The following is a 14,469-nucleotide window of genomic DNA, read 5'->3' on the forward strand; positions in this document are numbered from 1 at the left end:
ATATGACAGCTTGGAAGAAAAACTGTGGAAACTACATGCACAAAATTGATGATGAGAAGTTAAAACTTTTCAAAAGAAAAATCCAAGCACTACAATTAAACTGTTATCACAGAGAACACAGGGGTATGTGAATAGGGAAGACAAAATCGGCGACATACTTGCATATAAAATGTATACGGAAAGCAAACAAATTTAGCTGTAATTGAATTTTGTTTAAATAGTTACAGTCAGAAATTTTCCTACAAATGTGAAATAACAGGGTATGGAAAGACATTGAAGACTGAGTGTATAGTATAAATTAGTAAGTGGAAAGATTGCTTTTTCTCTGATTAAACTATGTGAAATGTCTAGTAACTCTACCTCTTCATTCATTTGCTCTTACATTTTATTGTTATTTTGCTGATTAAGAAAGAGGGAATGATGGTTTTGAACTATAATGCTTGATTTAGATGAGAAGATTAAAGATTTAAGATCATGTTAGAAATTGAAGATTAATTGCTATAATCTCCAGAGTTTAAAGGGCACAGCCACAACTGAAGTTTGTCTTCCGCTAAAACAAACATATATAAATGATTATTTTGAGTAACAATTACTTCAAATATGGCCTACAGTGGAGACCATAGATGAACAAAGTAGTACTTTAAGATATTATACATCTCATTCATGAACAAGTTATAGTGTAAGTACAGCATTCACAAGATATGTACAAAACTATTGTTTCAATTTAACTCAAAATATGAAGAAAAATGTAATGAGAAAGATGAACAGGCTCACAAAGCCTTAAAATAAGCTTTCACAAAATAAAATAACTGTATTACAGCAAATCACTGGAAATCAAGCTAAGCCATAGTATCACTCCAGTCCTGTCACTGAATGGAGAAGATGAACAACCAGCATCTGGAGAGACTGCGTCTGGGTGGATTGTTCATTAAGAATTTTACATGCTAGCTCTGCTTTGTAATATATGCATTTATTTCTGCCACTTTCACATGGGACTAATTCAACTCAAGACAAAAGAATTTATATGAAAAACCTGCTAAATAACTTTAGCATAGAAAAACAAAAAGAAAAAATTAAAGAAAAGAAAGAGACCTGTCCTCTGTCATCAAAATACGTAGAAGTACATAATAGAAGACATGATGAAAAATTGTCACAGAAAGCAAGTCAGAGGGAAATCATTCTCACCAAGCAAATAGAAAGTACTGTGAGCTCTCACTGATGAATTGTCAAAGCAGGGCAAATTAAAATATTCCTAGTGCAGTCTACAGTGACTAAGTTTATAGTAATTTGAAGTGTATGGGTTGTGTAGAACCCAGTCTAAGGAAAGCAACAGAAGCCAAGAATGTTTAAGAAAGATCCACTTTAAAAAAGAGAGCTGTTGGGCGTGGTGGCACACGCCTGTAATCCCAGCACCCGGGAGGCTGAGGCAGGAGGATCCTTGCGAGTTCAAGACCAGCCTGGGCAACAAAGGGAGCTCAAGGCCAGCCTGAACCACATAGCGAGACCCTGTCTCAAAAAGACAAAAAAAAAAAAAAAAAAAGAGCTGTTATATTATTGTTTAGGGAAATGTTCATAGATTGCTTCACTCAGGCTTAGAAACTTCTCAATCTTATTTATAAGTATGTAAGTAATAAATAACTTTATAAAACAGTTTTCCTTCTAGCGTTTCTAAAACACTTGTTTCACCAATTCCTTGGAAGTTTAAAAAATTTACTTCAGTAAAATTTGCTACATACTTTTGCTTCTTTCTAAATTTCTCTCACATGATATTTGTCACAGTTGTACCAAATGAGTATTAATGAATATTAATATTAATGAATATTAATGAATACTAGTGTGAATTTTAAGGTGTGTGGCTTTGAATTCACATTTCATAAAATATGAGTTTAATATTCAATCGGCATAAAGGTGGGATCACTAAATAAAGCATCAAAATGACAAATACATGATCTCACTCTTATGTGAAACAAAAAAGGTAACCTCCCCTTCTAGCCACAGGGGAAAGTAGAAGGGAAGTTAGGGAAATGTACAAAGTTACAGTTAGTACTACACAATCGGGCAGTAACTATCATCAATAGTAACTCACTGGGTAATTCAAAATAGCTGGCCTATAGGTGTTTGTATGTTTCACTACAATGAAATGATAAATATTTAAGGTGATAGATATAATATATTAAGTGCCAGATAATGTACTATGGTGACAGATATACTAATTATGTTTATTCAATCATAGCATATAAAAATTAATCAGAACTTGTTGTATCTTATAATTTTGCATAATTGTTTTATATAGCAATTAAAATTTTCAAAAGAGATAAGCCTAAAGAATAATTCTCAATAGTTCCCCAAAGTGTGGATGGCGATGATTTAGCTTCAGAGCCCAAATTCCATTTCTATACCTCAAAGTCATGCTTTGTATCTGATGATGAACTATACTAATTTTGCATGCCCCACCTTGAATTTTAATCATTTGGACGCTTTCTAAAGCATAAGGTTTCCCTCAGTTACTAAATGTCTGCTGCAATAAATATTCGTTGCTCAAGATCTATTAATGGCAGTTCAAGGATTTGTAGAAAAAATGTTTTGTTCTGCATAAGAGTGAAGTTCTTCATTTTTTCTTATGATGATAAATTCACATTTACATACCTTCACAGTCACAGCTCACACAAGCTGCATTTTGAGGACAAGCCTCCAAGTAAATCTTGGTAATGTTGACTTTTAAATAGACTCTCATTGGTTTTCACTTGCAGATGTTCTTTGCCAAAAACAGGTCTTACTTTCACTAAAATCAATATTAAAAATTAGGAAAAAATTAGTTTGAGGTGATATTCTCAATTCAAGATTTTCAAAGTTTATTACATCAAAAAAAATTTCCTGAAATTAGAATATTTGCTTAATTTCAAAAATAATGACAATGTATCATAGTAATGCAGTTTACTTAAAACCGAGTTATCATATGTATTTTTTAAGATTTAAATATGGAAAATCTGAATAGTACAAAACCCACCATGTAATTTCACTTGAAAAAAATAATTTCTTTTGTAAATGGGATTTATCAAATAGTAGTAACTGGCAAACTCTACTTTCTGTAGAATGATATATGAACCCAATATTAAATTTTAGAATATAAACTTGAGAGATAAATGTAAATGGTTTAAGTGCATAGCTTTACACAGCTCTTCATTAATAAATTTGTATTGTTTTTCCAAAACATAGACAAAAAGTGTTTTCTTTTCTTCCATAATCCATTTTTCTATGCAGTCAACCAATTTCAAATATGGAAAACTATTTTTTGTGGCTTTGGAAGTTGTGTTGGATATGTTTCATTTTTCATGTGAATTGCTGACATCATCACGATGCTGATACACACGCAGCTATCCTAATTTCAAGCTCCATTAGCAACATGGGAAATATTATATTGCTTACATTTATAGAACAGAAGAAATACAGACCTTCAGATAATATAAAACAAAATAAAGGGTAATACTCTTCAACTCTTGAAATAAAAAGACAATATATCTAAAGTAATTCACCTTTTGCTGTTACATTTGAAGTCTTAAGCATTAAGTAAATACTCCCAATAAAATTACTTTTTGAGTATTTTTCAGTAATCATTATATGTAGAATCCTATTATTTTAGCTACAATTTAGCTTTTAGAACCTAACCATTATTTGAAAATGAAATTTTTCTTAAGAGTTCAATAAATTATTTAACTAGATATGTCTTAAAACCAAACAATGCATTCCAAAGTGAAAAGCAGCTTAAAAGAAATTCATAAATTTATAATGTATTTTAGTTTTTGCTGGGGACCTGAACCAGGGCCTCCACCATGCTGGGCAAGCGCTCTCACTGAGCTGTAACCCAGACCCCAAAGTTTTAATTATTTTCAAAGTATTTCCAAAGAAACACTCGCACTCTGCAGCTGATCACTTCTAAATTCGCGCCTCCAACCTTGAAACTTACAGCTTTTACTTGACGATGAGATTCAATGTACAGCTAACAAGTTGTCGTCACACATCCATGTCTAAAGGAGATTTCAAATCCGTGGCATCTAAACAGAGCTCCTGAGGTCTTCCTTCTCCTCCTGTCAAATAATGTCCCATGCTGTTCAGCTTAAGGATCCAGAAACCCACCGAAAATGTCTTGTTCAAAGTTCTTTCAGTTTGAATTACCAATATTCAAGAACTGTTTAAAATGGCTTCAGTACTGATTGCCTAAGTTTCATTCAACATTACGTCTTAATGGCACTATTGCAATCTCTTTGAACAATTCTACTTTTATGTCACACACAACCGAAACTACCTGCCAACTCTCTTCTGTAGGGCAGCAAAAGATATCTTCTCAAAGCCTAAATTGAAAATTTTCTGTCTTACACTTAAGACACAGAAGCAAAATTCCATGCAACTGAAATAAATATTTGAACTCCTCATATTGCTTACCTTTAGGAAATTTCAAATAATGGTCTACATTTAATAACCGACATCATCGCATACAATGTATCTTTTAGTCAGTACATTCTGATTACCTTGACCTTCTTTCGAACAATTTCACCTTCAGTAAATCTTCTAGGGTCTATTCCTGTCCTTGCCTGGCATTCCTCTCCCAAGTGTTTTTGTGATTTCTTTCTTCAGAGTTCCTAACTCAAATCATGTCTTTAGAGAGGTTTTCCTTGATCATGCAATTAAAGGGACCCTGCCCAACCCTTTCTATTCATTTCTCTGTCGTAATCGTGAACAGTTGTTATATTTTTCTGTAGTTATTTTCCATCTGTCACTTACATGTGAGTAGCAACTCCACCAGAATATGAATTCCAAGCATGCAAAAAATGGGAACTTTCTGTCTTCTTCTTCTCTGTATCCATAGCAATTAATGCAAAACTGGTCCAATAACAGGCTATCAATGATGATTTTTAATTATCTAGCCATAACTTATGTCTTTCACTATGGTTTGTGTCTGGATGTCTCCCTAAAGCCTTACGTGGTCATGGTGGTGTTGGCATTTCAGAGGTGGTTGCATCTAGAATCTATGATTGGCTCATTGTCTAGTGCTGGGATTGTGGGAGTGACTGCTAACCCACCCTAGGTTGTGTAGCCTGCATACAGTGTAAGGGATGGAAAGGTGCTTGCTTCTACCCCTTTGCTCTTGCTGCTTTTGCTGTCTTTGGTCACCATGAACTGCTGCCCTCCAGCCGTGCCACCCTGCCTTGGAGCCCCGTGATTATGGACTTAAACCTCTATAAACTGTGAGCTAAAACACCTTTCCTCCCTTAATTGTGAGTGTCCGGCATTTTGTCTCAGCAATGACAGAAAAGTAAGTAAGACATCTTTCTTCCATGAGATCCAACCAACTACAACTGTGGACATGGACTTGATTCCCAACTAAGAGCTCACATTATCTGATGAAGGTAGGTAAGATGAAGGAAATGATCGCATTTATGTGGATTCCTGTTTCCTCTTACTGTTGTTGCTACTTCCTCACAATTTTGCTGGTGGAAACAGGTAAATTGGCTGCCCTGAAATTTTCTTCTCTCATTTCTCAATAATTTTCTATGACAGAGTCATGCGCTATGGCTGACTCACAGAGATTTGAAGCCTGTCTGCTGAATCTGACACAGGTATCCTTCCCAGAATGAAAGCGCCATGCTGGCAGTGGTCCTGGCTCATTTGTTCAGAACTCAAACTAGGGACAAAAGGGTAAAGATCTACCTTTTCCATCACTGAGTGTTATTATCAGTTTAGGTCAGTCCACATTCAATAGGCCTAAATTTCCAGTGTCATGGATCACAACGTTTTGTTCAGAAGCTTATGTCTCAGAGCAAACAAAATATGTAATAAATAGTAACATGAGCTGTGCGAAATATTCATAATTTCCTCTGGGAAGAACTCTATAAGTGCATCAATTAAACACTGTCTTCAAGGAGTAAAGGCTTTTCCAATTTTCTCACTCAGTCCTCAGGCTCTGAGCAGGTCCCCAGCTATCTGAATTACGCTACAGACGCTACAGAAGAGGGCTGTGGCATTTTCCAGCATCACGGGTAAACACAGTCAACTGTTTCTTTTGTGTGTCCTTTTTTAAGGGAGAAATTGTTCTGACAAGTCCCTCCTCAAACTATCTTTTTCAAATTATATTGATTGGAATTAGATCACATTTGTCCTGTGGAAATCATGTGGAAATTAGTTTCTAGATTCTTTATTCTTTATAGTGACTGGAAGGTTGCAGTCTTAAGGAAAACACAGCTATGTCTGCCTCAGAAATTGTCTTTGATATATGTCTTGAACCACTTCCCCAAAGTCATAGCTGGACACCAAAATATGTCAGCAAGTGGTATTTTCTATTTTGAACATAAAGTAATTCCCTTAAACAACTTTTCCGTGATCACTGTATGAGTCATCTTACTGTCACTGGGACAAATGGGGAAAAATGACTTAAAGAAAGAAAGGCTATTTTGCTGGTTGGCTCCAAAGCAGAAGCACATGGCAGAAGGGCAGAGTGGAGAAAACCTGCTCACCTCATGGCAGTCCAGGAGCAGAGAGAGAATAGAGGAGCCAGGGCCAAGGATACAGCATTCCACACCCTGGGGATGTCCCTCCAGCCAGGCCTTCTTTCCTCAGGGTGCATGAATTCATCAATGGATTAATCCACTGATAAGCATCACAGCCCCAAGACCCACCCACTGTCCAAACCTTGAACTTTTGGTGGGTATTCTAGATATAAATCAAAAGAACCATTTTTCCTAGATTTCTGAAGGAATCAATGAGTGTCTCCAAATTTCTGGGTTCACTTCATTTCTATCCCATGCTGATTAATTTCTTAGTAGAAAGCCTCAAATCAATAGAGCTGAAATGGACATAAGGCAAACACATAGAGAAAATGTCGGAGATCTACTACCTGCTACCAGTCTTCAGAGATCAAGGAATAATTAACCAAGTGAAGAGCATGCTAAAGCAAAATGAGATTTTTAGGCACATAAGTAAGAAGAAACAGAATATATAAAGGCACAGAAGAGGTTTCCTTATTGATGGAATCATGAATAGACAAGGTTGTTTTTGTTAATTTAAATATTGTCTTTTCAAACTTTGAAAAAGAGTAGCAGTATATCATGTGGTAAGAAACTCCCAGAGGAGAGCTTTGAAAAAGGGTTTAGAATTGATCAGATAGGGAATATAGTACAGGTGAGAAAAAGTAAACATCAAAGTGATGTGGTCAATGGGGAGTGACGGTGCGTGCCTGAAATCCCAACTGCCCCAGAGGCAAAAGCGAGAGGATGGTGACTTTGAGATCAACATGAGAAACTGAAGAAGATCCTGTCTAAAAATGAAATTTCAAAAGGACTGTGGTGTGGCTCGGTTGTAGAGCTACTTCCCAGGATGTGTCCCTGGGTTTTATATCCAGTGCTACAAAAAATAAAGCAATGATATCAACATAGCACTATTAACTTAATTCTTCGTTAACTCTCATCAATTTTTGCTAATACTAATAAGTTTCCTGTAACTGGTCTCACAATATAATCTTACTAAGCTGAATTCATTTATGGAGTGGCCCAAATTACTTGCTCTGCCCTGAAGTGGGAGATCTTACTCTGCAAGGATTTTTACTTTCTTTCATGAAATTCTACTAATCAAAAAAAGTCATGTCACTTCTCTGATAAAACTGTAGATGTAAGATATATTAAAGGTGTATAATTAACAAGAACGCCCATGTTATTTGATGCTATCCATAGTTGGTTGGAAAATATCAGGAAATTGTTGGTGTTTCAGGCCTAACATTACTGGAAAGTAGTTACATCATTTAGCATTATTGAGGATAACTCTAATAGTAGTTCAACCCCCAAAATACAGAAACCAGATGTACATGACTAAGGATTTTATCAGAAATTGAGTAATGATTATAAACTACTCCAGTACAGAACTCTGTGCTGATAGAAAGAAAGAAAGAAAAGGGTGAATTTGAAGATTTAAACAAAATAATTGACTCTAAAATGTATGAAAATGTGATACTTAATGAATAAAAAAGGGAAAAGTTTTATTGGGAAAATTGATCTTTAAAAACTGGAAGACTTCTTTGGCTGAAAATTCTTAATAAGCAAACAGGAGAAAGGAGATTTGGATCCAGAAAATTGTATGACGAGAGGACAGTCCAGTCTTAGCTGAGCGTTCATGGTGGACATCTCAAAGACCAAGGAGTGTTTAGAAGACCATCCAAACAAGAACTTAAAAACAGAATTGATAAACGAGAAAAGGTTATTTGAAATTTCCTGGCAGGCATGTATAGAAAAATCAGGAGTGTTACTCTTTGGCTTTTCCAAATGAACAGTGACTAGCATTTAAGGAGAGAAAAATGAGGAACTAATGTCATAAACCCAGTTTAAGATTAGCACAGTGGGGAATAGGGAAGAACAGAAAGCAAAGAGAACAAGAATTCCAATAGGATAGTTACTAAAACATTAATATTGGAGTCCAGAAAATGTACAAGTACTTGGATGTATTTTGTAAAGGGTCTTTGGTTTGCAGGTAGAAATTAAAGTAAGTATAGTAAGGATGAGACGATTGGAAAAACAGAAAGATAGCTGCTTGTGTTTAGAAGTCGAATACTTAGATTGCAAAATCCCATACACCTCACAAAAAACTGTGGTCATGTCTCAGCAGTAAAATATAAAGAAAGTTTAGGATAATGGAAGCATCAACAACTTGGAGGATTGCACATACCTAATATTTGGCTGTTAATCATTTGACAAATATAATCCTCCTATATTCTAAGTCTATGTCATTTACATTGATGTCTATACTGTAAGCCCAGGGGTAGTTCTGAAACCCGCTTTAGCCAGTCCAAACAACACATGAACAGGGAGGGCCACAATAATTCTGGACTAGCTGAGTGTCTGATATACGCTAGTTTAGTTCTAGGACTTCTAGAAAACACTTGTGGTCACTTGAATTTAAAATGTAAACTTGATGGTGCTCCTGAGCATCATGATACCTCAAGGAGATCATCCGCCTTAGGGTGGAGCAGCCTCAGGGAAATGATCCACAGAAATAAATGACAGGAAGGAAGATAGTAAACACAAGACCCAGTGCTATAACAGCACTTTGATGAAATTTTCCATACAAATTCTACTTTAATTATTTACTCAGTGGCTATCTAAGTAGCACTTTGACATTTGTAATCATAAGTTTCTAATTATGAGTAACTACCATCAGGTCTGGCATTTCTTGAGGAGCAGAAGTAGAGAGAAAAAAATGTAGCCAGAACTCAGTAGCAAACTATTAGTGGTAAATATTTTCATGTCATTTGTTGTTCTTTTTCACCTGTTTTTTACACAAATCTTAACTGCTATAATAGGAACATTAAATTAATTGTATCTAATCACATCCAATTTAAATTTTTTCAGCGATGTGAGTTAATTTAAAACAAGGGTAATAACAGCATTCTTTGAGGGGCAGAAAAAGACACAGAAGCAGCAATAAGTAAAGATAACTTCTAATCTGTACAGCTTTTACTGCCTTTTGTGAAAATACATGCTATTTGGAAAAGAGCTCTCCACAGTATGGGTTCACCCCTGAAAAACGTTGACTGCACCATCACCTAAGTAAATAATATAATAAGTACAACTGGAAATAAATTAATATTTAGTGCAGCAATGGCTGTTTTATTTCAGTGACTTGGATGGAAAAGCTGCAATTATGGAGCTTTCAAGGCTGATAGCATAATAATACAGTTCTTTATCTGATTTACAGAGAATACTGCCATTTGAAACAAAAGAAAAAGAGTACCTAGGACTGAATGAGCTCAAATTAAATGACCACAATACTCAGATTTTTTCCCTCTTAGATAAGAAGATATCATTTGGCTGAAAGAATGGAGAAAAAAAAATAGGTAGATTCTATAGCTTAGGTGACAGCAAATGGAATACCTTTCACCTCTAATTGACTGAAATGGAGGCAGTCTCCATAGAGACTGAAATTCCTCCAGGAGAGATGGCAGCTCAGGGGAAAGCTGCAGATGGCCGGCAGTGTCTCCTTTCTAAGAGATCAGTACGACACCAGGACGGGAGTCACCATTTCCATAGCTGACCTTGGACGTTATCCTTTCTCTATTTTTTATAATATTGTGCTTTTGGAAAAAAAAATCAGTTTAAGGGATTGTAACTTGTTTATGGTAATACACTGAGGCAAGGGACATTTTTGAATTGATCTAGTCTTTAAAACACTGTTCAAATTATCAAGCTTCCTTTCTTATCCATCAATATGTACTAAGTTTTGCTCCTTCTGTATGATTATGATCTGAAATCCTGCCATTATATTGTCACGATTAAATGTTATAATTGAAGTTTGTGCATTCCATCTCTGGTAGTTTAAATTTTAGTAAATAGAATTATACATTTTAATATCAAAATAGGAAAAGGGATCTTCAGTTAGCCACTGATTTCTTAAACCGTCCTATCTTCCGCTTGTTTTCACTGTAACACATTTTCCTGTCTTTTCATCTAGTCATTGGCGATATATTTGCTTTCAGAATTTTGTCTTGGGTTTTCTTGCTCTAAGTATTTTTTAGAATTGCATTTATCATTGTATTCACCGCAGTGAAAAATAGGTATTTTTTCAGCATTGCATCCAGGATTAATGTATCTGTAATGAAAGAACTCCTAACCTGTCCCTCAGACCCTCATCTGTGGGATCTGTTCTACTCAGAGAAGGAGATCTTTTCTTTTAAGCATGAATCAGATGATGTTACTTCTCTGCTTAAATCCCTTTCACGGCTTTCTGTTGCAGAAATAAAAACACTCAGAACGCTTTGCAGGGCTCTGCATTTGGTGTACCCTGTTCTGCATGCCCCCCTGCCTTTCCAACTCCTTCAGCCTTCTAGAGCGCCGTTTCATTTCAATTCCTCAGAAATGTTACCTTTGTTTACTCTAATTGTGCCGTTCTTCCTGCGACTCTAGATGAATGGAACATTTTTCTTTGGCATTATTTAAAATGCCATGGCTTCAAAGAAGTCTCTCCTGATACTTTATTTTAAATAAGTTCCCAGGTGTTATTCCCTATATTAATTCTTATGCTTCCCTCAACAGCACACTACAGTCCAGAGTTCTTTGTTGATTGGACTGTTGCTTAGTTCTCTCTTCCTTTCCCATGAGAATGGAAGTTCATGCAGCCCAGATCCTTCTGTATTGTTCACCAGTCCCAACCCTTAGCTGAATGAACCTTTATTACGTGTTATAACATAGTTTATCAGATATATACATATATGTAGACCAGGTATATATTTAAAAGGTAGTCCCACAAGTGGAAGCTTCTTTTGATTTTATCTAAAATATCGATGTGACTTATCCCCTCAGCCACCCAAGGTATTTACTTAATCACTATTTTGAAGTAATCACTTGCTAGTATTCCAAATCCTGGGTTTCTTTCTACTTTTCTCCAGGGAATTTATTGCAATCTAACAACACATTTAAATTAATTATTTGGGTATTGTCTCTCCGCTCTGTAAACTCTATGAAGCAGTTTATGATCTGTTGTTGTTATTTTACTGAGATGATTTCGACTCACAGAAGATTTTGGTTGAGGATTTGATTGATGTTCCAAGTTAAATGTTGACAAATGTAGACAAATTATTTTGAGAAATAAGGCTTTATATACTACCATCTTAATCATTTATAATATTCACAAGCATATTAAGTTCCTGATAAATGCTACAGTGATAAAATAAGCTAATCTTAACTCAGTATTTTAACAATGTACTTCATCACAAGGCTTCTGTTAATATCTTGTAGAAATAGCACACACTACAGGTTACATCTGGGTGAGGAAAAAGCCTTTAAAATGGATTCAGTGCTTGGATATAGCCTTTGGAGTCACCTGGTGTAATGCCTTCCGTTTTCAAGTAAGGAAAGTGACGATAAGATTTTCAGTGTGATTTGTCCAAGAGGCAAAGCTCATTGGTGACAGGGCCAATATTAGGTCATTGCTCTTCCTGGTATCCAGGAACATGCTACTTATATCTCCTCTGGACAAAGTAACAAATACCTGCAGCAACATCAACGTAAAATACAAGATGTTGCAGTTGATCCAAGGCACTTTGGTTATGCAAACAAAGATCAGTGTCTGGAACATAATGCTCACTTAGCATTTGTTGCATTAATACATGCCAACTGCCTTATTTTCTATACCACAGAAACTATTTCTAGCGGCATGATATGCTCTTCAGGTCAGGAAGAAATGTGTGAAGTGCAAGAGTCTGGAGTACTACATAGTACTGAGCTTAGAGAAGTTCAAAATGGAAGCACTCTACGAAAAGATTTCCCAAATGATTCTTTGTCAGATTATCTTGCAATGAGCACGCAAGCACTGAACAGTCTGTGCATCAACGTCATATCTACCCTGGGGTGACAGCTGTGTTGGGGAAAACTGCTGCAGTTTACAAGCAGTTCATCTTTGTGGTTTAAATGAGTAGATATAAAATTACATTTCAGGTTCCACTTTTGGGGCTGGGGATTTAGCTCAGTGTCACAGCGCCTGCCTGGCAAGCACAAGGTCGTGAGTTCGATTCCAGGTACCAGAAAACAAACAAACAAACAAAAAAATAATAATAAGATTCCACTTTTGCTTGTTATTAAATCTTAAGAGTCGGCATTGAGATGTGCAGGGGTTAGTTTTAGAGCAGGATTAGCTGTTATTGTTTGAAGCAAAAGAATTTGAACTGTCACAGAAATCTGGTGTACATCCGCGTGCCTCCTAAAGTCTTCTTTGGCACATTTTAAAGTGGTCTAAAATAGTTACTTGCTTTCCTATTGCATTAAGAAGAATAGACTGGCGATTACTAGTGGAAGACCCAAAATTTAAAGATGGGTACACAAATAGAAAGAAAAACTCCCAGCCATTTCTACAGATGTTACCTTCAGTCTATGGTCACAATAAAAATAACTAGTGTGAACAAGACACTAATATAAAAATAGTTCACCTGAAATTATTTTGAAAGAAGTTAAGCACAATGAAAACAATTCTCTTTCTTTCTTCTTTTTCACGTGAAACAGTGCTGCAAACGCACTTTTTCAATACATCAATATTTGGCTTTTACCAACAATGTGCTGTGTTTAGCATTTTGGGTCAACTAAGGCCCCAGAGTAGTTTCCTAGTACACACAACTGGCGTGTACATTTGGTTCTTTCTGTTGCAGAGTCGTGTCTGGGCGTCAGCTCAGCGGACCCTCTCCAGTGGGATCTGCCACCTGAGGCTGCGTCAGTCTTAGCAAACATTCATTTGCTACATTCCGGTGAAGCTCTTCTAAATCTGGAGTCTGCAAGAGCCCTTCTGCTTTCTGCTTACCATTACCCTCACTCCCGCGCAGTCACTTGCGCATTTATCTCCTCGTTTTCAGATCTAACAGCGTCCTCGTGTTCTGGTTCTCCTCAATCAGTTCTGACCAGGGCCCCTACTGGCTTTATCTCCATTTCCCAGTCAGGGGTCAGTGTGCAGGTCCACACAGGCCTTCCTCGGCCTTTTAAACAGGGTCGTCCACTTACTCAGTCCTTCCAATTTGCCTCACGGGATAGCCCATTAATGTCCTCTTAAGCGCCTTGTTAAACAGTGCTTATAGATCTAAATTCATTTTTCCTGGTAGTACATTACAGATAAGAGCCATTTGGTCCTCAGACTCACAAGACCTGTTACCTGAAGTTACTCCCTCACCTGGTAACTGGGAAGAACTTATCAAACTCAGGTTTTTCTACGACGGTTTAGCGCTGACTCAAGCCCAGGACCCAGAGAGGCGTCCTACGTATTTACAGTGCACTTGCCATCTAAGCAGAGTTCAGCCTAATGGAACAAACTTTCGCCATCGTTGTTTGGATGCAGGCGCAGCCCTCTACCAGATTCCACCGACCCTCTCGCATTCTGTGCAGAACCACTGCTTCTCCTTCCAGCAACGGTCTTCCCAGCAAATGACTGACATTAGCTAACTGCTTCATTTAACCTCCTTAAAGGGCCTCTGCATTTTTCTACAAGATTTTTCATCATTGCCTTCCTCATATATTTTAAATGTGTATTATAGCGAACAAAGTCCATGGTTTCCCATGGGTCATAGCACTAACCTTCCCTCATCCTCTGAATAAGGGACACTCTTTCTATTCCTAACCCGTAGTCCCTGCACTCGGACCACCTCTTGCCACACCTTACAAGCCCAACCACACACACACTGTTTTCCCTTGGCTTTTTTAACACTAGCTGTCTCAGTTATTTTCTCTGTGTGCTGAGACAAAGTACCTGCCACCCAAAATGAAGGAAGGAAAGGTTTATTCAGCTCGTAGTTGTGAAGGTTTCAGTCTGTAATCAGTTGGCTCCAAGGCAGGATGGCGTGGCAGAGGGGCAAATTTCATGACGGTGGAAGACAGCGAAAGCTACAAGAGGAAAAAGGAGGGGAAAAAGCCTCTCTCCCTCCCTTATATTGTGTGCTCGCTACCCGCCCTCGGGCGG

The 14,469-nt window shown here is 36.9% G+C and overlaps 1 long non-coding RNA gene across 1 annotated transcript; it reads right to left on the bottom strand.

Annotated features, from left to right (window-relative positions):
* Positions 1 to 2,652: 2,652 nt before the first annotated feature.
* Positions 2,653 to 13,873, bottom strand: LOC106149365. The gene is made up of 3 exons (XR_001235503.1): positions 13,687 to 13,873; positions 3,965 to 4,085; positions 2,653 to 2,782 (listed from the first exon to the last, which is right to left on the bottom strand). It is a non-coding gene; the product is annotated as an uncharacterized LOC106149365 (long non-coding RNA).
* Positions 13,874 to 14,469: the final 596 nt, after the last annotated feature.

This window comes from Chinchilla lanigera, unplaced genomic scaffold (genome assembly GCF_000276665.1).
Source record: "Chinchilla lanigera isolate Chin_1 unplaced genomic scaffold, ChiLan1.0 scaffold00043, whole genome shotgun sequence".
Lineage (NCBI taxonomy): Eukaryota > Metazoa > Chordata > Mammalia > Rodentia > Chinchillidae > Chinchilla > Chinchilla lanigera.